The sequence below is a fragment of the Malaclemys terrapin genome, chromosome 1 (assembly GCF_027887155.1).
Source record: "Malaclemys terrapin pileata isolate rMalTer1 chromosome 1, rMalTer1.hap1, whole genome shotgun sequence".
NCBI lineage: Eukaryota > Metazoa > Chordata > Testudines > Emydidae > Malaclemys > Malaclemys terrapin.
The window spans coordinates 102,806,119-102,831,526 of record NC_071505.1 but is presented as its reverse complement, the minus strand read 5'-3'; positions in this window follow the sequence as shown (position 1 = coordinate 102,831,526).

Below are 25,408 nucleotides of genomic sequence, written 5' to 3'. Positions count from 1 at the left end.
ACGGTATATTGGGCTGTATTAGTAGGAGCATTGCCAGCAGATCGAGGGAAGTGATTATTCCCCTCTATTCAGCACTGGTGAGGCCAGACCTGGAGTATTGCATCCAGTTTTGGTCCCCCCACTACAGAAAGAATGTGGACAAATTGGAGAGAGTCCAGCATAGGACAACAAAAATCATTGGGGAGCTGAGGCACATGACTTATGAGGAGAGGCTGAGGGAACTGGGGTTATTCAGTCTGCAGAGGAGAAGAGTGAGGGGGGATTTGATAGCAGCCTTCAACTGCCTGAAGGGGGGTTCCAAAGGGGATGGAGCTAGGCTGTTCTTAGTGGTGGCAGATGACAGAACAAGAAGCAATGGTCTCAAGTTGCAGTGGGGGAGGTCTAGGTTGAATATTAAGAAACTATTTCACTAGGGAGGTGGTGAAGCACTGGAATGGGTTGCTTAGGGAGGTGATGGAATCTCCATCCTTAGAGGTTTTTAAGGCCCGGTTTGAGAAAGCCTTGGTTGGGATGATTTAGTTAGTGTTGGTCCTGCCTTAAGCAGAGGGTTGGACTAGATGACCTCCTGAGGTCTCTTCCAACCCTAATATTCCATGATTCTAAATATCACCAATAAGGAATAATCTGCTTAATTCACTTTCTACATTCTACTCATAACATGGAACCATGAGCTTCCTAAGTCAGATGAAAGGAAAGGAAAATTTCCACCGTGTAAAGACTGAGCAAACTCTATCAGGGATTTTAGTTCCAAACCAGTTCATTAAAATAATAATCAGTCACCATCTGAATTATTGTTTGTGATGTTTTTGTTTTCTTGATTAAATGACTTAGTGTCAGAATATGTATTATTCAAAATATATCCCAGAGGCCTCTTACTTATAAGAGTCCCCACAATGTCTGGTCAAATAAATGCCATCCTGAGATTTTTCACCTTGAGGAAACAAATTTTCAATTAATTTGCACATTTGAAATGCTGGAAAATATTAACATGGCTTCTTATTTCCCCCCAGAGTAAAATCGTTTCCTGCAGGTTTCAAATGTTCATGTTAGCATCTTTTCTATCCTCGATCTGAGCTCTGAATGCCAGTTTCTGCTTAATAATGTCACTGGACATGGCTCTAACAGCAGGGAAGTTGGACACTTGTCAGTACAATCTGTGAATCTCACAGAACAATGCTCCTGTTCCTTTGAAAGCTGCTTTTAGCATGTTCTTGTACCTCCCCAATTCAGATCTGCACCAGCAGTGCCAGGGCGAATACCTTAAGAAACGTGCCAGTACCTACTCCTATACTCAGGCTTGTCTACGCACAAAAATTGTACATCTCTAACAATACCAGTAGAGTTAAAGCAGTGCAACTTCCTTTGTATGGCTGCAGTTATACCAGTACAGCCGGGCTTATTCTGATATAGCTTATTCCTGTAAATTTTGGGGAATAAGCTATGTCACTAAGGCACCTTGATAACAGTATAACTGTCCACACTAAGGCAGTTGTACTGATTTAGCTACTGTACTTTGGTAGAAAAATCACATCCATACCCAAAATAATTATACTGGTACATAAAGTGTGTGGCCAAAAAGTCCCTGATGAAAATACTAGTTCTCCTACTGAGATACAAGGAGAGAGAGTAAAATTCATTCCTATGCAGAAGACTTATATGCCACTTAAGTCTTTGGGTCTGGATTGGTCCCTGGGACAGACTGAGACACCAGAGCTGTCAGGCTCTTAGGGCAAAGCAGAGGTGCTGGGCCCGCCGTTTCTCCCAGAGGGGTTTGCCTGATTGCCATTTGTTACAATCCCTGCTTCAAAACACAGGACTAATGGCCATTTTGTAAAAAAACAGACTACCTTGAGAAAATACCTAGCTCCATGTCACTCTTTTCTGCACCAAATGGGAAACTGCCCTACAACTCCCTGAAAAATCTCCTACCACTCCAGGCAACAATATTTTCACTTGTCACAGTCTATGCTACAGTCTCTTCTCCCCCATGTGGTTTCCATATTAGCTGTTATCCCATCGGTCATCCATGAGAAATAATCTCTAGACATGAATTTAGGAGGTATCCTCTGCAGGATTTGCATTAGTCTTTCTTCCTATTCTCTTCACGTTTTCACAAATCTTCTCATGCAGCTTCCCCTCAGCTCCCCACATATATACACATTTGCCACATGTGCCTCCTCACTATTCGCCATCTTCAGTGATGCATCTTTTCATGCTCTTTCCTATGTCAGAGGTACTGATATTGGAATAGCTCCTCTTAATCCCTAACTTCTTTCCTCCTACACCCAACTTCTTAATTCTTATGATAGCAGAAACCAAGGTCAACTGAGATTTCTCACTGCACGTGCATTTTTTTTTTAAAGAAATTCATGTCCTTCTCACTACTTCGCACAGACAAAATAAATCATGTTATCAGCTTTCTTATGCCTTTCACTTCAAATATCCAGCCTTCATTTAACACCCTGGACATGAATAAAATATGGTATGTACTATTCAACCAGCGTGTTTCCCATGAGAACAGTGCCTCATGGGCTCCAAGATTACATGCAGTTAATAAGTTGCACATCGTTCATTATGTCTTATGTGATGGCTATGGGGGGAGCTGCATCTGTGATCTGTCGCTCACAGCCTCTCTTTCCAATGACAGGCCTCTACCTGCATTCTTTCTATAGTCTGGAACTGCATGGTTCTCCCACTTTAGACTGGATCACCAGGCTACACCTGTTCCCATCATGCCCCCCTAGTTACAGATTTGAGCGATGCATTATATCTCCTTGCAGTCCCTCGTGAGTGTTCCCCTCAGGTGACAGATTCTGTTACCTCCCCCCTCTTCCAGGTGAACCCCATAGCTCTCGCAGTCTTAGACTGGACCCTTGGGATGGCAGCCCCCCCGTTTCCAACTGTTAACAAGAGAGGTCCAACTGCAACTGGTACCTTCAAGATACTCCCCGCTGGGTGCTTGTGACCAGTGGCTGGTTAAAATGACACAAAACCAGTGCCTTCTAAACAAACATCCATTCGCCCAAAACAGAATAAAGGGTTAAAAGCCACCCAAAGTCTGTACATCTGGGTCTTGCCTACCGCTAATCATCGTCTTTCTCAAAGCTTAGGTGTGTTGTAATAATTGGGCCTACAAATATAATGCAATTGTGAAGTCGACTACAAAAAGGATGCGAAAGTTCATAAGAGGTTACAATAATCTATCATGAAAAACGCTGATGGGAAAAGGTGCAAAAGGGAGGCCGAAGGAATGAATTAGAGTCCAAACAAAAAGGCCCACTGATAAAACTCAAAGAATGTGTTAAGATCACGCCTGGTAAATAAGAAGAGTGTGGAATCAGAAATCAGTGAACCCAAATTGGTATGTCAGAAACTAGGCCTAATTGGTGGACAAAATAATAATGATCTAGGGTATTCTGCCCAGCACTCCCTTTGCGGGTCCCTAAAGAAGGAGACTGAGTGGCAAAATTGACTACTGGAGCGAGCTTCACCATCATGGCTGTCACCCCCTCTATATTCTGTAGCCCCGGGCCTTTGTCATCCTTATCCTGAGAGATGCCCTGACCAGACTGGGCCAGAGAGAGGTACCCAAATATCACCGCCGCCTCTGTGAGTTCCAGCTGCATCTCAAACGTCACCTGCATGAAATGTCTTTAACAGCTCCAGCCTGTCTCAACTAATGCCTCTTTTCCCCGAAAAGAACAGTCATTGCCATCTTTGATAATACAGAGACTGTCAAACAACTGGGGGAGTGGGGAGGTTTCCTTCTAAAAACTCTGCCCTGGGAAAGGGAACAAGGGATGTTGTTACAATGAAAGCCTTATTTAATTCTTCACATTTCAAAAGCTTTAACTGTTTTTCCTTCTCCAAGAAAAGGTTAAAAGGATGTTTAATGGTGGGTTTGCCCTGGTACTAAGCAGGCTGAGGTCTCTGCCTACCAAACCCTGAACGTTGTTTAACACTATTTAAAGTTGGCCAGTGATTGGGTTCTGTTAACACCTTTGACCCATTTATCCATCTAAATTAATACAACCGATGAGCCCAGCTGCCTCAGACACATCCCACAGAGGCCCTGCCTTTGTTCCACAGCTTGCTGCAGGCTTCGTCTATATCTGGGCAGAAAGAGACTGACTCTGCTCTTGCAGTTTCCTTCTCTCTCTCTCTCTCTATCACAGCATCTGTCCCCATGCTATTGTGGCCCTCGCTCCCCACCCCTTTCTCTTTCTAGGCTGGGTTTTTTTAGTGGATTAGTGTTCTTTTGATCTTAGGTTCTGGTCTTGGAAAAATAGGCCTGTTAACCTGACTGGTAATAGGCAGGTAGGTATTTCCCAATGACTAGCTCACGCATTGTTCACTTAAGGATGCTTGATATGCTCCCTGAAGATACTTATCTCTGGCTTGCTTCTCATTTCCTGCTTATTCCCTTACCCCCACCCCTTACAGCCTTCTTTGATTTAACTCCATACAGTGAGCCAGAATAATATTAAGCAGGTAAACTGAGGTACACAATTTTCATAGAACGGAATACAGAAATCTGCCTTGTTCGCTAAATCTTACACTCCCATTTACACAATAGCACTGCCGCATATGCCTTTGCTTCTACCTACAAAAAAGAAATTCTACATAAGACATCAAGAAGCTTCAGTCAACCTGGATAAGAATAGTTCAAAACTATGCACCCTTCTGATCCCATTCCATTCTCTATTTCGGAGAGTATGAGCATCTATTCACAACATATCTAGTATATCGTAGGGAAAGAGCTATATAAAAACATCCTGGCTCTGAATGCAGCTATATTAATATACCGTCAAACAGAGATGAGTGAATAATGCATAAGAATAACTTCTTTAACTGATTTTGCCTTGTTTTCTCTGTTACTGAATTGTCTGTGAGAAGATCATAATAGTCTTGAATTTAATTGTTGTTCTTCGGCTACAGTTTTTCTCGCCCAAGCAGTTTGTACTGAGCATTCAAAATCTGAGTTTGGCTTGTACAAACAACCCACGGGATATGTTTTTGTTCCCTGACTGACTCTGATTGAGCAAAAGCCTTACTAATAATTCCTGGAGCAGATTTCTGAGTACAAATTAAAAATTCACATTCCACAAATATTTTCCAATATTTGCTAACATTCTCTGCTTCCTAACCATTCTTGCCAGCAAACTAATTCATTAGAATATTCTAAGGAGTATAGATAAAGAAACATACCATGCTGCCTAGCTAATGTGCCAAAAACCAGACTCTGTTGAAGGAACTGATAATACTATTTGAAGTCTAGTGAAAGGGAATTACATTATTCAATCACTTTTTGCCTGCTTTGTTTTTGTATTACAAGTCAGTCTAGAGACTGTGATATGGCAGGTTTTTTAAAATATTGCTTCTTTTTTAAGAACAAAGTGAGTTTGGCTGGGCATGAGATAAATAAGGGAGAAATCAAGGCCAAGAACATCAAAGCTGGGTGCTTAACATGAGGCTCTTAAGTCCATATTTAGGCACCTAAATAAGTGATTTCATTTTAAAAAGTGCTGAGCCATATGATAAAATGACAAATGAAATGATACCTTTTGCTGTGTTACACGAATATAACACCATTGAAAACAAGGGCACTGCACTGGTTGATTTTAGCTCAAAGACATCAGAAATCAAAGACTTACATTGGTGTGTAACTTGATTCATCTGAGTGATCCACTTTAATAGGACCACTCAGGTGGGTCACTTTACACACCTGTTTATTGGTTGAATGGATTAGGGCCTTGGGTTGGAATTAGTGGGTCCTACAATATTTTAACAACACTAATGTGGAATTCTTCAATTCTACAAAAATCAGCATACATCCATCTGCTTTATCTCTGAGATGTGCAGGAGAGAAGTGTCTCTTTAATATCTTCATTCCCACTTTGAAGCTTCCAAAACTTTTTGAAATAGAGGAAAAATAATGTTAATCTTTTTTTGCTAGGGAGATATGTGATTATTAAAAATTAGAATGGAAATATTCATTGGAGAGGATGACATCTCAGAAGAACTATATATGGAATCTAATGATATCAATTCCCCTTAATTACTGGGTTCATTTAACCAAATAATTATGAATAGTGATGTTTTGCTGTTGTGGCAGAGCACCGGCATTGCCTCGGGGGCAGGGCCAGCTTTAGGAAGTGCGGGGCACAATTCGAACATTTTCAGCAGGGCCCCTGCAGGGATGACTTAAAAAAAAAAAAAAGAAGACTTTCATTTTTAGCAACCGGTTCCCTATAAAAAGTTCTGATTTAAGGGATGTGCCACAGTATGTATTTTTTGTACCAATAGGGTTACCATATGCCCGTATTTTCCCGGGAGGAATTTTTAAATTGTAAACATTTAAATTTTAAAAATTCCTCCCGGACGGTGATTTAAGAACAAAAAGCCTGACATGTCTGGGAAAATACGGATGTATGTTAACCCTACCTAAAGTTCTTTTTAAAAAAGATGGGCCTGAACTAGAAATGAGCTCTGTTTCACATGTGTGGGTCCCCACCACTCCCTGGGAGTGTGCTAGAGTGACCAGATGTCCCAATTTTATAGGGACAGTCCCGATTTTGGGGTCTTTCTTATATAGGATCTTATTACCCCCACCACTTTTCCCAATTTTTCACACTTGCTGTCTGGTCACCCTAGGGTGTGCACATGTATGGGTCCCAGCTGCTCCCTGCCCCCCTCATTGAAGCAGGTGTTCAGGGTTACTGCCCTGGGAACTGCAGGGCACCACTGGACATGGGGCTGGCTGGAGGCAGGGCAGGGGCTCACTGGAGCTAGGCTCTGGCTGCAGGCAGGGCAAGAGGTGCGGGGCTGGCTGGAGACAGGGTGTGTGGGGTGGGCTGGCTGGCTACAGGCCGGGCCGCAGGGGAGTGCGGCATGGGTTGGCAGGGCTGGAGACAGAGGAGTGCAGGACTGGCTGACTTCAGGCAGGGGTGTGTGGCAGGGGTTGGCTGGAGACAGGGCAGGGGGTGCGGGGCTGGCTTCAAGTAGGGCCACAGGGGGTGCAGAGCTGGCTTCGGGCAGGGCCGCAGGGGGTGCAGGTACAGCCCACCCTGTACTGTAAGTGCCTTCTCTTCTTCCCCCACCGGGGTAGCAGCAGCAGCCGCCGCCCAGGGGCTATTTAAAGGGCCTGGGGCTCCCCTAATTTCACCACCCCAGCCCTTTAAATAGCCATGGGAGCCCTGGGGAAGTGGCAGGGCTCCAGTGGCTATTTAAAGGACCAGGGCAGTAGAAGCAACAGGAGCCCTGGACTTTTTAAAATAGCCCCCAGAGCCCCACAGCCCTACCCCAGGGCTGCGGCAGTGGGGCTCTGGTGGCAATTTAAAGGGCCTGGGGCATTGACATTTCTTGCACTGCTTTTTTGAGGTTTGCTGAGGCACTCAGTGTAGCCTCTCTTCCCTTTTAGAGGCAAGAGTTACAGCTTACTGGGTCATCTTCATCATCAGCCAGTTAACGGGTTTGATGTAAGAACCCTCTTTTGTCCCTACCTTCCTACTCAGGGAGCATTTGTGGGGGTGTGGAAGATTGGGGGAAACCCAGGCCCACCCTCTTCTCCAGGTTCCAGCCCAGGGACCCTAATTGGCAGCAGAAACAGGTAGTTTTCCTATACTACCTGGGCTACTTCCCCAAACAGCCCCTCCTAGATACCTGAGCAAGCTTGTTCTCCCAGCTTTTTTACTGTGGACTTTCTTTCTCCCAGTCTTCCCACAACACACCTTCCTGCTTCTGCCAGGTGGCCTCTCTGAAGGGGCTTCCTTTTAAACTATTTCCAGCTGGTTCTAAATGGGCTTTTCAGGTGATCTGATTAGCCTGTTTCCCTTGATTGCTTCTAATCAGTTCTTAATTGGTTCCAGGTGTCTTATGGAGTCTGCCTGACTTAATTGCTTCTAGCACCTTCCTGACTGCTCTGGGGTAACCCCTGCCCTGGTCACTCAGGAAACAGAAAACTAGTCACTGACTCTGCTATGGGTACCTCCATGGCCCCACAGTATAACAACATTTTTATGGCTGACTTAGAACAACGATTCCTCAGCTCTTGTCCGCTAGCGCCCCTACTCTACTTGCGCTACATTGATGACATCTTCATCATCTGACTGCGATGGGTTGGATCACAGAAACCCCCCTAGAAGAGGCCAACTGATGTGCCAAGACTATCCCGGTTCCCATTTTCCCTGCCAGCTCAGGACTCCAGCATCCTGTCTTGCTGAGCCAGACACTCCCATCTGCTCCAACACAGACCCAGGGTCTGAATTACTTGCCCCAAAGCTGCAGGTTTACCTGAAAACAGCTCACAGAAGTGTTCCTGTCTCTAACACTCAGATGCCCAACTCCCAATGGAGTCTAAACCCAAATAAATCTGTTTTACCCTGTATAAAGCTTATGTTTGCCCTCTATAACACTCAGAGAGATATGCACAGTTGTTTGCTCCCCCAGGTATTAATACATACTCTGAGTTAATTAATAAGTAAAAAGTTATTTTATTAATACAGAAAGTAGGATTTAAGTGGTTTTAAGTAGTAACAGACAGAACAAAGTAAGTCACCAAGCAAAGTAAAATAAAACGTGCAAATCTATATCTAATCAGACTGAATACAGATAATCTCACCCTTAGAGATGCTTCAGTAAGTTTTTTCTCAGGCTGGACACCTTCCAGGCCTGGGCACAATTCTTTCCCCTGGTACAGCTCTTGTTCCAGCTCAGGTGGTGGCTAGGGGATTCTTCACGATGGCTCCTCTCTCCTCCCCTTTGTTCTGTTCCACCCCTTTATATATCTTTTGCGTAAGGCGGGAACCCTTTGTCCCTCTGGGTTTCCACCCCCCCCCCCACTGGAAAAGTACCAGGTTAAAGATGGATTCCAGTTCAGGTGACATGATCACATGTCACTGCAAGACTTCATTACCCACTTGCCAGCACACACATATACAGGAAGACTTACAGGTAAACACAGCCATCTGCAGACATTGGTCCTGGTTAATGGGAGTCATCAAGATTCCAAACCACGATTAATGGCCCACACTTTGCAGAATTACAATAGGCCCTCAGAGTTATATTTTATATTTTTAGTTTAGTTTAGATACAAGAGTGGTACATTTATACAAATAGGATGATCACACTCAGTAGATTATAAGCTTTGTAATGATACCTTACAAGAGACCTTTTGCATGAAGCATATCCCAGTTACATTATATTCACTTATTAAATTTTTATAAAACCATATAGCCTGCAACGTCACAATCTGGACCCATGGGAAGGAGGCCTTTGAGGAATTCCACCAGGATTTCAACAATTTCCACTCCACCATCAACCTCCGCCTGGACCACTCCACACAAGAGATCCACTTCCTGGACCCTACAGTGCAAATAAATGATGGTTACATAAAGACCACCCTATACTAGAAACCTACTGACTGCTATACTTACCTACATGCCTCCAGCTTCCATCCAGGACACATCACACGATCCATTGTCTACAGCCAAGCCCTAAGATACAACTGCATTTACTCCAATCCCTCAGACAGAGACAAACACCTACAATATCGTTATCAAGCATTCTTAAAACTACAGTACCCACCTGGGGAAGTGAGGAAACAGATTGACAGAGCGAGACGGATACTTAGAAGTCACCTACTAAAGGACAGGCCCAACAAGGAAAATAACAGAACACCACTGGCCATCATGTACAGTCCCCAGCTAAAATCTCTCCAACACATCATCAACGATCTACAATCTATCCTGGAAAATGATCCCTCACTCTCACAGACCTTGGGAGACAGGCCAGTCCTCGCTTACAGACAGCCCTCCAACCTGAAGCAAATACTCACCAGCAACTATACACCACACCACAGAAACACTAACCCAGGAACCAATCCCTGTAACAAACCGTGTTGCCTACTCTGTCCCCATATCTACTCTAGCGAAACCATCACAGGACCCAACCACATCAGCCACACCATCAGGGGCTCATTCACCTGCACATCTACCAATGTGATATATGCCATCATGTGCCAGCAATGCCTCTCTGCCATGTACATTAGCCAAACTGGACAGTCTCTATGCAAAAGAATAAATGGACACAAATCAGACATCAAGAATTGTAACATTCAAAAACCAGTAGGAGAGCACTTCAATCTCCCTGAACACTCAATAACAGACTTAAAAGTGGCAATTCTTCAACAAAAAAACTTCAAAAACAGACTTCAACAAGAAACTGCAGAACTGGAATTAATTTGCAAACTGGACACTATCAAGTTCGGCCTGAATAAAGACTGGGAGTGGCTGAGTCACTACAAAAGGTAATTTTCCCTCTGCTGATACTCAGACCTTCTTGTCAACTACTGGAAATGGTGATGTCTGCCTTGATTGCATTGGCCTCATTAGCACTACAAAAGTAATTTTCCTCTCTTGATATTCACCCATTCTTTTCATGTGCTGTATATATATATACTGCTTACTGTATTTTTCACTCCATGCATCTGATGAAGTGGGTTTTAGCCCAAGAAAGCTTATGCTGTTAGTCTCCATGGTGCCACAAGGCCTCCTCATTATTTTTATTCATCCAGTGTCCAGTATGTTTTCCTTCTACCAGACTCCTGAACCCAGCTGGTCTGTGTCTGTCACACTGTAAAATAAGAACAATTTATTATCTCTTTCATCTCGAAGCTTAAGAAGAAGTCTTCCTTGGGTCAGCATTATTAACCAGTTTCATTATTAAACTTGGATTGTTTAACAAGCTAAATGAAACTTTTAATGTCATTTAGACACCTAACTGAAAATCTCCCTCTGGAAATTTAAGTGATAAGGACTAGGTTAGACTTCCCCAAAGAGATCATCTTCTGATAAACTGAGGCCATTATTGCATAAGTGATGGGAATCAAGACAGAAGATGGAACTGTAGCATCTATAGCATTTGAGTCAGAAAAGGTGTTTGATAGTGTGAAATGTCTCTATACAGTCTATAACACACACCCATGTTTAATATGTTCTAGTTATCTAAAATCTACATCCATAATCTATAGTTGTCCAGAGGCTGTAGCACAAACAAGTTGCTTGAGGAACAAGCAGAGATATTCAATGTGTCTGTTACTATTTAGTTTGTCATTAGAACTACTAGCTGAAGCAATAAGAATTAGGAATGACTTCTTGTATCAAGGTATAGTTACAAAACTTTTTCTGTGGTAGGGTCTTTATGTTGCCTCAGGAAAAGATATACAGGATTTTAAGTGTGGGTGGGGGGAGGGCAGAGGCGTCGTTAGATGCTGAAATTTCCTGCCATCCATGTGAAAATGGCAGATAATGCCTAAACTGCTGTTAGGAGTCATATTTTATTGATGAGACATCAGATAACCCTGGCTCAATCAGTTTTATTAGTCACACAGGAAGGTAAAGGTCACTGTTTGGGGAGCAGATTTGCATCTTCACTTCTGTTCCAAAGTGATTGCAAAAAACACCTGTTTATATATCCTAATTGTTTACAACAAAATCGGAGATTCCATGCATTACCCACGGTTTACACAGCAATTTTATGTGTCTTATCATGTTCTGAATATAACATCCCAGAAGTTAGCAAACTTAGAGACATCTTCTTGAGGGAGCTTGGCACAGAGTGTATGTGGGTTAAGCATCAACAAGATCATTTGTCTTATCTGGTCTTTTTGGTATGTTGGTAACTAACACTGAAATTATAACACTTTACTTTTCCCTATGGTTAAACAGCTTAACATAAGTAAAAGGCATCCTGAGAAGAGCTTAGCATGAACACAATTTATAATTATAAAACATATGCGATATTGTATACAATATTGATATTTGTGTATAATATTAATATTGTATGTGATATTGACTAACACAGAGCTTACAGACTTTCTCGACTTTCTCCATACATGTTTTGCAAGACACAGAGGCATTTTGTATCAAGTTCAGTCAAAAATAATGATCTTATGCCTGGTGTATTGCCTCACCATCACCAGTATGGATAGAGGATCATGTTTTCACCAGTGTAGAAACATTCACATACTTGGGCAGCACCATCAGCCAGGATGGTGGAACAAGCCAGGACATCCGGAACAAAATCAGTAAAGCCAGGAACACCTTCAGGAGCTTAAATACAGTCTGGAAATCATCAAAATACAACACCAAAACCAAACTCAAGATTTATCAGAGCTGTGTACTTTCAACACTACTTTATAGTGCAGAATGCTGGGGAATGAGAAAGTACGACATGTCCAAACTGTCTTCATTCCATACAACCTGCCTCAGAAAAATCCTCTGTATCTTTTGGCCCAGAACAATCTCAAACCAAGATCTATTGACACAGTACAGCCAAGAGGACCTGAGCACCATCATTGCCAGAAGGCTTTGGAGATGGATCAGTCATGTACTTTGGATGGAAACTGATTCCGTCACCAGAGTAGCAATAAGATCTACACCTGAAGGCAAGCGAAAACGAGACCGCCCGAAAACAACATGGCGAAGAGCTGTGGAAGCCGAGCTGAAAAACCTGGGGCACAGCTGGGGAACCATTGAAAGACTTGCCAGAAACAGACAGGAGTGGAGGAGCTTAGTCAATGCCCTAAACACCAGTGGCGTAATAGGAACATGATGATGGTGTACTACTTTTGCAAACCTCAACTGGGCCTTACCCCCTGACAGATTCCCCACATACATAGAACAGAGGTTACACAAAGATTACAATAGTTTCACTACAGTAAAACTTGGCCAAACCATAGAGCATTATGGGACTCTGATTCAGTTTGGTCAACGCTGCAAATACTACAAACTATTTTAAAGCAGTGCAAGAAATGTCAAAGAGCTCTCTGTGAGCATCCCATTGCACTGATCTGGATTCTAAATAGTGGAAATAATGCCATTAATGCGAAGGGGGAACTACTAGGGGAGACTGAGGAACATGTTTCCTTGTATCTCCCCCCTGTCTATACACACACACACACACACCAACTGTTATGTCCTACAGAATGTGACTGTAAGACTAATAATTTTTCACTCCTGGTTCCCCGTCCCCAATACCACAACTTTTTTAATAGGGTTGCTCCACTGCATTTATTGTTAACATCTGTCTATACAGTAGAATAACTTAACTGCAGCTGTTATTGTCTATTGTGATTCACATTCAAAAATCTGTTTTTCTGGGGGCAGGACTGTAGGGGAGATAGAAGGCCCCTTGTCAAGAGATGTGCTGTCAGGGCCTCACTTCACACTTCTTCATTTATGCTTAAAAAAAAAAACCCACCTCCAGACCTCCAAGATGTTTCATTTAAATGTCCCTAGGAAGACCAGAGAATTTGCCAGCAAAGGAAGAAATGACAAACAAGACTCCAAGACAGAAAATAATTTATTTCCACAAGGCTATGAGCTCCCCTCTGAGCATCCAGCAGTCAGTAATGACTGCTGCTGACTTGACCTCAGAGAGCTCTCCAGGGACTCAGATGTTGTTTGTAGTAATCCATGTGAGAACACTACAGATCAGGCCAGAGTTGCAGCAGTTTGTTAAAATGTAAGGCTCTAAATTAGAAAACTGCACTGCTAAAATGACAGAGATTGAGGAGCCTATCTAGTGATCTGGAAAAGATTAAAATAAGCAGATAATAAAATTTAAAATCTTGAAAATGCTTGGGCTTAAAAATAATAAGTGCTACAGAGGAACATTAAGGCAAAAAATTCTAGCTATTTAAGCCAAAAGGAACGAGTCTTACTTCCTGCATAACAGAGGCTGTAGAATTTTACCTAGTGGTTCCTGCAACAAGACTGGTTGAGCCAGGGCACATCCTATAACAATATTCATTCTTCAATTAAAGACTGCAAGTGATGGGGAATCCACCATATCACTAGGTAAATTGTCTGATGCTGGTAAACCAGCTCTACTAATTATCCTCAGAGTTAAAAATGTGTGCCTTATTTCTAATCTGAATTTGTCTAGCTGCAGCTTTCAACCGTTAGATCCCATTGTGCCTTTTTTTTTTTTTTTTGGATAAAGAGCCTTCTACTATCAGGTTTCAGAGTAGCAGCTGTGTTAGTCTGTATCCGCAAAAAGAAGAACAGGAGTACTTGTGGCACCTTAGAGACTAACAAATGTATTAGAGCATAAGCTTTCGTGGACTACAGTCCACTATGCATCCGAAGAAGTGGGCTGTAGTCCACGAAAGCTTATGCTCTAATAAATTTGTTAGTCTCTAAGGTGCCACAAGTACTCCTGTTCTTCTTTCTACTATCAGAAATCTTCTCCTCATGGAGGTGCTTATAAACCCTTATCAATCACCTCTTAACTTTCTCTTGTTAAGTCAAATAGACTGAGGATATGTCTAAACTGCAAAAAAAAAGACACCCCCTCCCCCCCCCCCCAGCAATGAGTCTCAGAGCTTGTGTCAACTGATTCAGGCTTGGAAGGCTAAAAATAGCAGTGTAGACACCTGGGCTTGGACTGCAGCCCAGGCTCTGAGACCCTGCCCCTTCCCAGGTTACAGAGCCTGTGCTTCAGCCCAAACCTGAATGTCTATGCTGCCATTCTTAGCCCTGTAATGTGAGCATATGAGTCAGAGCCTGAGTCAGTTGCCCCAGGCTCTGAGACTTGCTGCCACAGGTCTTGTTTTTCTTTTTTTGCTTGGTAGACATACCCTGAACTTCTTCAGTTTCTCACTGTAAAACAGGCTTTCCAAAGGATGGCTGGACTTGTAACCAAGCTAATTACTAAGATAATGGGGGGAAATGCCTTTATGTACATATAGAAGGTGGCGAGAGCACATAAACACCTTTCTCTGAAAACAGACCACATACTGTCATCATGGAAATGGTGAGTTATCAGAAACAAAGATAACTTTTTAGCACGTGGTAGGAATCATGGAAAATTCACCCAAGGGGGCAAAATTCCCTCTACATCTTCCCAAAGAAATTAATAAGAGAAGGAGGTGATTCAGAAAAGTGGTAAATATCCTGAAAGAGATTCAAGCTACTCTTTTACTTCCAATTAAGCTCAGATATCATCAAAATTTCAGAATGATGGAGGATGCTGAACATGACCATATGTTCTCAGTCATTATGTGCCCCCCCCCCCCCCCCCCCCATATCTGAGCACTTCACAATCTGGCATTTATCCTCACAATTCCCTGTGCCATAGGACAAGGTTATTACCCCCAACTTGGAGATGGTGACCCAAGGCCCAGAGGGAGATTTTGTGACTCCTCCAAGGTCACCCAGAAAGCCTGTGTCACAGCAGGGAATTGAAGCTGTGTGTCTCCTGAGTCCCAGGCTAATGCCCTAACCACTGGACCAGCCTTCCTCTCTTACTTACATTTGATAATAAATATTGAGACTCACAGCTGCCATGGTCTGTGCAGCTTCATTTGTGATATTTCTCACTGGTAAGACCAAACCACTTTGGCCCAGTCAAGCAAAGCATTTCAGCCCATGCTTTCCTTGAAGCATGTGAGTAGTCCTTTGACTTCAGTGGAACTACTCACATGCTTAACTTTAGGCATGTGCTTAAAATTAAGCTTGATTTAGTTGATGTTGGTCCTGCTTTGAGCAGGGGTTTGGACTAGATGACTTTCTGCGGTCTCTTCCAACCCTAATATTCTATGACTGAGCTGAAGTGCTTTGCTGAAATGGGACCTATTTCCCGCTCTGATTTCCTCCTTCCTCTCCCTGCCTGCACAATGGGAGCAGATATAGGGGGATGTAGGAGCAATCACTTCACACTGCTTAGAATCAGGTAGCCGGGCTGAAGGATCCAGAGGGAGCTGGGGAAAAGTTCTGCTTGTTAAAATTCTTCATGTAGGATCCTGTGTCTAGAGGATAAGAGCTAACTCATTTAAACTTTATTCTTCTGGATATATATCTTCTGCAACAATGAATGACTAATGCTGGGACATAATGGATTAGTATACAAAAGGAGGATAAAATATAGTGAGTCCTTATTAAGAAATCTCCTGTGCTTAAACTCTCTTCTGAAAGAAGTACCCAGTTCAGTGCAATAAATACAGTAGTTTGTCTTCTGATGAACATGTGTGACAGAGTGCTGAGAGCCAGTAGTCAACCCAGCACTCTGATCATTTACATTAACTAACTCCACCAGGAAAGGACTGATGGGGAGGGAAGTATTTAATTGCCTATGCAGAGTGGGGACTGATAAGCTAAGGAGTTAATTATCCCACCAGCTGGAGAGGCTAGTTAAAAGCACAGGAAGGAAGCATAAAGAAGGGAAGATTAGCAGAGCCTAGAAGAAGACAGGCCCTAGGGTGGTGGGAGTGCCTCTTTTCTATAGAGGGAGGTTTGAGGATTAGGAAAAGCTGTAAATAGACTTCCTGCCTAGGATTGTGATAGTGTTTTGGTGAAGGTAATAAATAAAACTCTAGAGGTAACCACCCAAAAGGCTGTTTGTGAGGGATCTCAGGACAGGAAAGGAGCCAGTCCTGTTACAATATACAGGGCCTTCTTTTGCTACCAGGGAAAGAAAATCTCCCATTGGTTTCTCAGAGAACAGGGATAAACCCAAATAGAGTAAAACAGTAGTTTGGTAGCTTTACTGTAAAACACAGATTAAAAGGTTAAAAAGAGAATTAATAGTTGTTCTGGGTTGCAAAACTAGTTTGCATAACTTGATAGGAAAAGGAAGAAGTGATAAGTTACAGAAAAAGGATAACTTAAGAAAAAGCAGTGTGAAGAAGAGGGTAAATACTTTTTTGTTTGTTTTTAAATAAAGGAAAAAATTGTAATACAAAGAGAGCATTCATATGTAGGAATCAAATATTTAATTTATATCAAAATGCTATAAAACTATACTTAATCTAAGTATAATTTCAGAGTGGAGAAATCTGAAACTGGGTAATACCCAGTACTAAAAAAATTGGTCATGAAACCTACGAAGAAAAAATAAACTGGGAGGGGGAAAGCCAGGATAAGCCAATGACACAGAAAGGCTTTTGATATTATTTTTTCTAAAGGAGACTTATATAAGTGAGGGGGGAAGTCAGCTGACGGTCAAAAAGGAAAACTGATTAGTGGTGTCTTCTCATCAGAAGGGTCCACTGATGCCTCAGAAATATTTATAGTAGCTTATTAAAAACTTAATTTCAGGCCTGTTAAAATTTACTCAAAATGGTTAATATGTGATAGAATGTAAAAATTCTCAGTGGTTTCTGGCCGAAGGGCCCAATCCTACAGAGACTTGTGCATGGTCTAGACATGGTATGTAGTGCCATTGAAGTCATTACTTCAAATAAGACTGGTGAATGGTATGGACAGTTAGTACTCAAAATGGCAGGAAAAGCATTACAAATTCATAAAACAAGAGTGCGTGAATAGGAGAACAAAGCAGGCAACTTCCATGCTTGGCAACTTGAGCAGGCAGAAGCTCAGACTGTAATTAATGACTAGTTCAGGGATTCTCAAACTGGGGGTCAGGACCCCTCAGGGGGCTGTGAGGTTATTACATGGGGGATTGTGAGCTGTCAGCCTCCACCGTAAACCCTGCTTTTCCTCCAGCATTTATAATAGTGGTAAATATATAAAAAAGTGTTTTTAATTTATAAGGGGGGGAGGTCACACTCAAAGGCTTGCTGTGTGAAAGGGATCACCAGTACAAAAGTTTGAGAACCACTAAACTAGTTGGATGAAGAAGGGAAACTTAATAATAGTCTAACCAAAAAAAAAAAAACCAACACAAATCTTGAAACATTTCACTGTAGACATCATCCCCACCCCCAAGTATTTATGATAGAAGCAGAAGAATACTTAGCTTATATAAACTTAGCCACTCTTACAGTGGAAGAGAACTCAGAGCTAGGTAAAACTTATAGCATATGTAGAAATTTCTAAAGTTATGTTTCCTCTAATATAAAGGTAAGCACCTGAATTGGATGGTTATACATGAGAATGGTGTATGTGTGTTAAAACAAAATCACCCCTATGCTTATGAGTTCATTTTACACACACACAAAATAAAACATATCTGAGCAATTGAGTTTAGCTGCAGTCCCTATCTTAAGGGGAACATGCATACAATAAGATGTGACTCTTCTATATTGTGGGCTACTCATATGACTGGGAACAACTCAGGTGAAAAAGGATTTGTGGAAATTGTAGCTTTGTAAACTATGTTATAAATTTTACTTACCCACCCTTACAGTGGAAGAGAGATTGAGTTAAGTTTATATTAGCTAAATATTCTTCTGTTTCTCTCATTCTTGGTGTTCAGTGGTGGATAGTGGAATGTTTTAAGTCTTTTATTTGTTTTTTTATAAAATGTTTCAAATATCCTTCTGAGATGAGAAGGAACTATGAATGATAGTAAGGATTTTGGAGATTGAGCCTGGACTTTTGTCATCCAGAGCAGAAAGGTATTGTAACATGGAGGAACTTCATAGATACAATTCGTAACATACAATACATTCATGTTATTGCTAGAATTAGAGCCGAATGCTATGTATCACTCTGTCCTCAATAAGGAAAAGGGACTAGGAAAAACTGCTCACCTTTGAAAGTAAAGATGGCTGATTTCATTATTTTACTTTGCTGCTTTTATCTACTTACTTCAACTAAAACCAAAGAAAGTTAGTTCTGCAGACCTGAGTCTTAATAGTAACGTTACTGTTCCCGACTAAAAATATCACTAGCTGGTAGGCATGGACATTCTCTATAATAAAAACAATAACTTTCTGGCTACAGGGATTCAGCTGATGGTTGATAGAATTCTCGTTTAGATGTTCAGCTTCAGTTTACTTGATCGTTTTAAAATGTAATTTGGTATATTGACGGTTTTTTTGCAGTTTATTCTAAGAGCTGTGGAAAACAAAGGCCAAAAAAGTGTTGTTTGTATCAGAAGTAAAGCTGGCTGAAAATTTTCAAAAGAAATTTCCCTGTCAGAAAATGGGGTTTTGAAAAAGTTGAAATTTTCTGTATGAAAAGACACATTTTAGTGGAATTTTCCTTTGGGAAAATTGCAACAAAATATTTTTTGTTTGGGTTGACCTTAATTTTTGTGAGATCAGCTAAAACCACCACCTCCTGTGGAAAATAGTGTCAATATAGGTGACAGGCTGCAAGGAGCAGCCAATCAGGGCCCATCAGACCCATATAAAAAGAGTTGTAGGGTCAGACACACTCAGTTGCTGCAGGGAGACCAAGAGAGAGCACTGGGTTCTTAGAGGGCTGCAGGAAGGTAGCACCTCAGACAGGGCAGCTGCTAGCAGGGACCAGGGGCGCTAGAGTGAGAGCTCCTGGCTGGCAGCTGGGACTTATAGGCTCAAGGCCCTGAGAAGTGGCCCAGGGAATTGAAGCAGCACTGCTGAGAAGTTAAGGTGAGGCAGCAGGAGGCTGTTAGCTACAGGGTCCCTGGGCTGGGACCTGGAGTAAGGGTGGTTCCAGGTCTCCCTCCCCTCTTCCCCCCCCCCCTGCCATTAGAGAAGTAGCTAGACTCTAGAACTGAGATCTTCCCCTCTCCCCCGAAAGGGGGAAAACACACAGTGACACGGCCGGAGGGCCGAGTCATGAAGAGCATGCTGCAGTACTTGGACTGAGGTGGGTCTGCAGGTGGTGATGTCGATGGGCGAGGCACCACCAGGAGAGGGTGCACAGGCATGCAGAGCTAATCCCTGTGATGGCCAGCAGGAGGTGCTACAGTGGTGAGTGAAACCCTTGACACCATAGAATAGGTACTGAAGATTTATAGCTTCATGCAACAGAAAACCCTTCCCCTCTATGATGCATAGGTCTCTTGGCAAAGGGTTCCCCATTCTTTACAAATAACTCTTCTCTCAGACATGACAAATTCACTACACAAATAAATTGCTTAGAGGATATTTGTCCATAAAGGGTAACGGGTAAGGTCTCAACTGAAAGCTTGCAATTTATTGATGTTCATACCCATACACACATCATGCCCTGGTTAATATTTAAGAAATAATGTAACTATATTGAAGTTTATGCCCTTAAGGCTAAAAGGAGTCACCAGCAGATAGCTATCACCGAGATAGGTTTATTCATGTGGGAGGGAGTTGCCTCCCTTCCCTGGCTAGCTGATGATGTAATACAAGTCTCAATTGTCTACCGTTATCCCATCACAGAACAGTCAATGGAAAACCATCAAAGACAACTGCAAACAATCAAAACCACTTGAAGGTAAAAAAGGAACATTACAACAGACTGTGAAGAGGTTCTCCAAAGCTGAAGTGTCAGTAAGCACTTATTAAAAGATGTTATAGGAATAAGGAAAGGGAGTTTTGAAACTTCTTTTCCTTTCCATGGTGCCTGTAAAGCCAGTGATGCATCTGTTTTTATCACCAGCTGCTGCTGTCACGGCCTTGAGGTGCCCCCTCCCTCCTCTACAGCCACAGAATGCCTGCCCCTGATGAGGAGAAAGAAGAGGACTTAGGCAGGGGTGGGGGGGAAGGACATATGCAGTACTGCATCAGACCATGAACAAAGGGCCTGGAGGGCCAACATGGCTGACAGCCTGGACAAGCAAAGAGCAGACAGGAGAAAAGGAGAGGGAAATGCCCCAGGACATAATGGATCTTCTCGGGCTGCAGACCATGTTTGACCTACATCTCCAAAAATCCTTGACTCCCCACCATTTACAGTACTCAGAGAACTCAGTAGCAGCCCCCAGCTGACATCAGGGGCCACATTCTTTTCACTACTACTCCACTCCAATTTTCAGCAAGGAAAAGCACTGCTTCACGTACACTAACCTGTGAAAACCACAGTTGCTGTGTGTGCGTAGCTACAACAGCACAGACTGTAGTCTTGTGCATTGAAACAGACAAAAACATTTGCTGCCTTTCCAATTTTAAAGTTCTGTTCCATTCACCTTTTATGTTGCTTTGCAAGTTGGTTTTCTTCACTGTTTTTGCTGCTCAAGGCACAGTCCTTGTAAATGTACAGCAAGCACCCTAGAACTCATAGGTTCAGGAAAACAGCCATACTTAGAAATTGTGTAGTTCTTGTTGTACAAGGCCCAGAGAACTGTCCAGCACAGAACACTCATGTGGCTGACTGGTAAAGTGCTCTTACAAAGCCTCTCTCAACTGCATAACTCCAGACTGCCCTCTTCTAATGACCCTTCAAAGTCAGCAGATGTACATTCCACTTCTGCCTTCCATCCCAGTGTTCACTTTCCCCCTTTGCCTCATAGGTATTATGCAGGGCACAACAGGCAGCTATAACCATGGGGGTATTTAACTCACTAGATTGGATCTCAGTGAGAAAATAACTCCAGTGTCTCTTCATTCAACAGTCATTCTGCAGCTGCTTAGCTTCAAGTTTAAACTTTCCTTAGTGCTGTCCAGATAGCTCATGAAGCCATACATTGGCTAAGGTAGTAAGGGGTAGGCTGGGTCCCCCACAATCAGTACTGGCATTTCACCAGTTGTAAGCGACCCCTTGGGAAAGAATGTCCCTGCTTGTAGCTTGCTGAACAGTCCTGTGTTCTTAAAGATGCAAGCATCGTGCACGTTCCATGGCCAGCCCACATTGATATCAGTGAAGTGTCTCCACTGATCCACCAGTGCTTTTACCCATTGCCCATGGTTATGTAACTTCCCCTGGGGGAGGCTAGCTCATTGTCCTGCCTCTTCCACCCACAGCCCTGCCCACACTGCACCCCTGCTCTGCCCCAGACCCCACCCCCCCACCCACTGCTGACTTGCCACTCATCTCTTCACCTCCCCCGTGAGGTTCTCCCCTCCGCTTACCACCTCCCCCCACTCGCCCACCTGCTGCTCACCTCCTCCCCCTCCCCCTGCCTGCCACAAGACCCCCCCACACACACACCAGCTGTGCAGCTGGCTCACCACTTGCCTCCTCACCCTGCTGCTGCCCATCTCTCTGCCCCCCACACACACCCCAAAACACCACCTCCCCTTTTCACCTTAAAGCACTAATAATATTCCCCCAGGGTACTGAACAGGCAACAGGTGTAGCTCAATTGCCAGCTGGATTCTCCCCTGCATGGCAGGGAGTTTGGTGTATACTGTATAGAGAGGGACGAAAAGCTAGGCTCTCTCTGCCAACCTGAAGCCTAATCTCTCCTTTAGAAAAGTGTTTGTCATTGGCCGCCTGCATTAAGGCAGTAGTTTAATAATATTTCTTACACAGAATTCTCTGCCAGACTTGTTTACTTAAACTGGGTTTGAATAAAATGGCTAGATCAAGAAATAAACTCACTGGCTGTGTCAGCTCCTCCTTGAGCCGGGTTTGCAGTTCCTTCTGCTGGGTACAGAGGATAACTGAAGGGGTGTCATTTGGAAACTGTTTTTAACCCCAATAACACATTTTCCTACAATATAAAATCCAGCTGAATGGGCCCAAGAGCTTCCTGGGCGTTGGCAAATGTCTGTTAAATGGCTTCATTACCACTGTAATGGCTCTTTAACAGTTTCAGTGATTTGCTACTAGGTCTCTGGGAGGCTTTTTCACTGTGTAAAGTTACTCAGGGATCCCCTCTGCTTGCCTCCTCACTCCCCCCATCTGCCACTGACTCCCTTGTCCCATCCACACACACCCCGTGCCCCACATGGATAGGGGGTGAGGAGGAGGGACACAGCTGGCAGCTGCGGGGACCTCTGAAGGGGGTAGAGGAGAGGAGGAAGACTTACCCCAGGCAGAAGCCGTGGGAGCCTCGGGGAAGGGTCAGAGCAAGGAGGGGAAGAGGCAGGGGGGAGGGGGCATCATGGCCCAGGTGTCGGGTGGCAGGGACAACTGCACTAGGGGAAGCAAAGCCTCCCCTTACCTATTATACCTGCTGCCCATGTACATAACCATAGAAAAATAGCCTTTTCTGTAGCTGTACTCTGAGGCAAGGTAGGTTGGTGCCAAAATAGGGAAATATATGCTCTCTCTCATCCCGCTGCAGTTCTAGTGCCCCATCCACTCTGTCCTACACGTTGCCAAGAGCCACAATCTTAAGTAGCAGATGACTGATGTCCCTACACATTTGAAAGACATCAGTCCCCATTGTGGATCTTCCAACTCCAAAATGATTTTCCACTGACTGGTACTGATCTGGAGTTGCAAGCTTCCAGATTATGATTGCCACTGATACTCCACTATCTCTATCAGCTCTCATTCTGGTGTCCCTGCACGGGATGGCTGAGGTGAGCTCGGCACACAGATCCAGGAATGTGACCTTTCACATCTGAAAGTTCTGCAGCCACTGCTCCTCATCCCAAACCTGCATTACGATGAAAGCTCACCAGTCAGTGCTCATTTCTTGGGCCCAAAAGCACCACTCCACCGTCTGCAGCTGCCGCATGAAGACCACCAAAACCCTTGAAGTGTTTTTTGCTATGTCCCTCAGTAAATTGTCCTTGAAGAAATTCTCATGTCCCCTCTAGTTGTGGTACTTCCAGAAGATTTGCAAATACAGGATAATCATGCATCCTGTATTTGCAACATTCATTAGAATAGCACAGTGTGACAGACTGTACCCCTATGTTCATCCTTTTTACAAAACTATGATAAATTTTGTACAAAGTATGCCTTGTGAGGTGGCATTTGAAAACTCATAATCTGCTGAACATTATTGTTATGGTAAAATATGTGTGGCAATATTGTATGTAAAGTTATAAGCTACTGTATAACATTGCTGTGACATGTTCCAAAGTGAGAAAAGCAGGCCCAAACCAGTTTTTCAGACACAAAGAACACACTGATGCCCCGGCTAGGTATCAGCCGAATCAAATGGACTATAGTTGAATATCACCTGGTTAATCTGCCATTCTTTGACAGGAAAGAGTGTAAGCGAGAACTTTCTATATTGGCAATGGAACAGCTGGGGTTTTTCCAAGTGAACAGACTAACCATCACCTGAACCCCAGCTGGAGGTAATCCTGAAAGATGGGAGAAGGGTATAAGCAGGGCCGGCTTTAGGACAATTCACCCGATTCCCCCAAATCAGGCCCCACGCCCCTAAGAGGGCCCCGCAACGTCCCTAAGGACCCTCCGCCGCCGTGCCGCCGAAGGCACCAGCAGCCAATTGAGCTGCCGCCGAAGTCCCACCGCTGTCTTCAGCAGCAGCTCTTTCAAATCGGGCCCTGCAGTGCCTAAAGCTGGCCCTGAGTATAAGACTGAGAAACAGAGGATCCCAAATCACCTCTATCCCCCCTCATCTCTACTCATGACATCAATAACATTTGGAAATCAAAGGAAGCATCATTGAACTGGCGGGAGGTCCTGGCTGAAGCGATCCAGCCAGTCTGCTGTAAGCTTATGGTGAGAAAAACCTTTAGGTTTTAAGTATGTTTAGTTTAAGTTAGGTCAGGGGTTGGCAACGTTCGGCACGCAGTTCGCCAGGGTAAGCACCCTAGCGGGCCGGGCCAGTTTATTTACCTGGGGGCCGCGATCGGCCGAACCTGCCGCATCAGCAGGTAAATAAACTGGCCCGGCCCGCTAGGGTGCTTACCCTGGCGAGCCGCGTGCCAAACGTTGCCGACCCCTGAGTTAGGTATTAGTTTGCATCTTATCTTTTATTTTCTTTGTAACCAATTCTGACTCTTTATGCCTCATTACTTATAATCACTTAAAATCTACCTTTCTGTAGTTAATAAACTTCCTTTATTGTTTTATTTAAACCAATGTGGATATGGATTGAAGTGGTTGGGAACCTCCAACTGAGATAACAGGGTTTGTGCATATCATTTTTCATTAATGAAATGACAGACTTTCTGTGAGCTTGTATTGACCAGAAGGAGAGAGCTGGGCAGTACAAGACACACATTTCTGGGGACAAGTCTGGGACTGGGAATTTTCTGATGTTGCCCTGCATGTAATTCAGATATGACTGGGCAGAGCATTTAGCTGGGAGTGATTTTTGCATGCTAGAGGCTGTGTGTGAACTGGCCTGGAGTGGTTGTTCTCACAAGAAAGCAGAGTAAAAGGCCCCCCAGATTATGGAATTGAGGAGAAATAGCTGTTTAGCAGTCCAGATTGTACCCTGGGGAATGTCACACACAGACATCTGTGAGCTCCAGGCTTCTTTCAGACATGGTAGACTCAGAAAAGTGCCACTCAGGTTTATGTGATTTTTTTTTTAAAGGTGCAAAATTATTGGAAATGGATGGTATTATGGGATGCAGAAAATTGCCTGATGGGAACTTGACCTCTAGCTCCCACAGATCTCTTGTGTGGCTCATTTTTACCCTACACCACTTAGTAAAAATTTCCCAGAAGGCATTGTGCAAGACAGCAGCACCTGGCACACTGGGATACCTGCCATTGGTGAACTGCACCTTGCATCAACACAGACACTCCCGATGAGTATGCGCCATGCCAACATAAGCAGCCAAGTCTGCACGTGCAAATGCGATATACAAACTCTAGCGGCAGTATGCCAACGTAACTTGTCAGCCAATGTTTGTAGTGTGAACATGGCCTCAAAATAGCTGCTT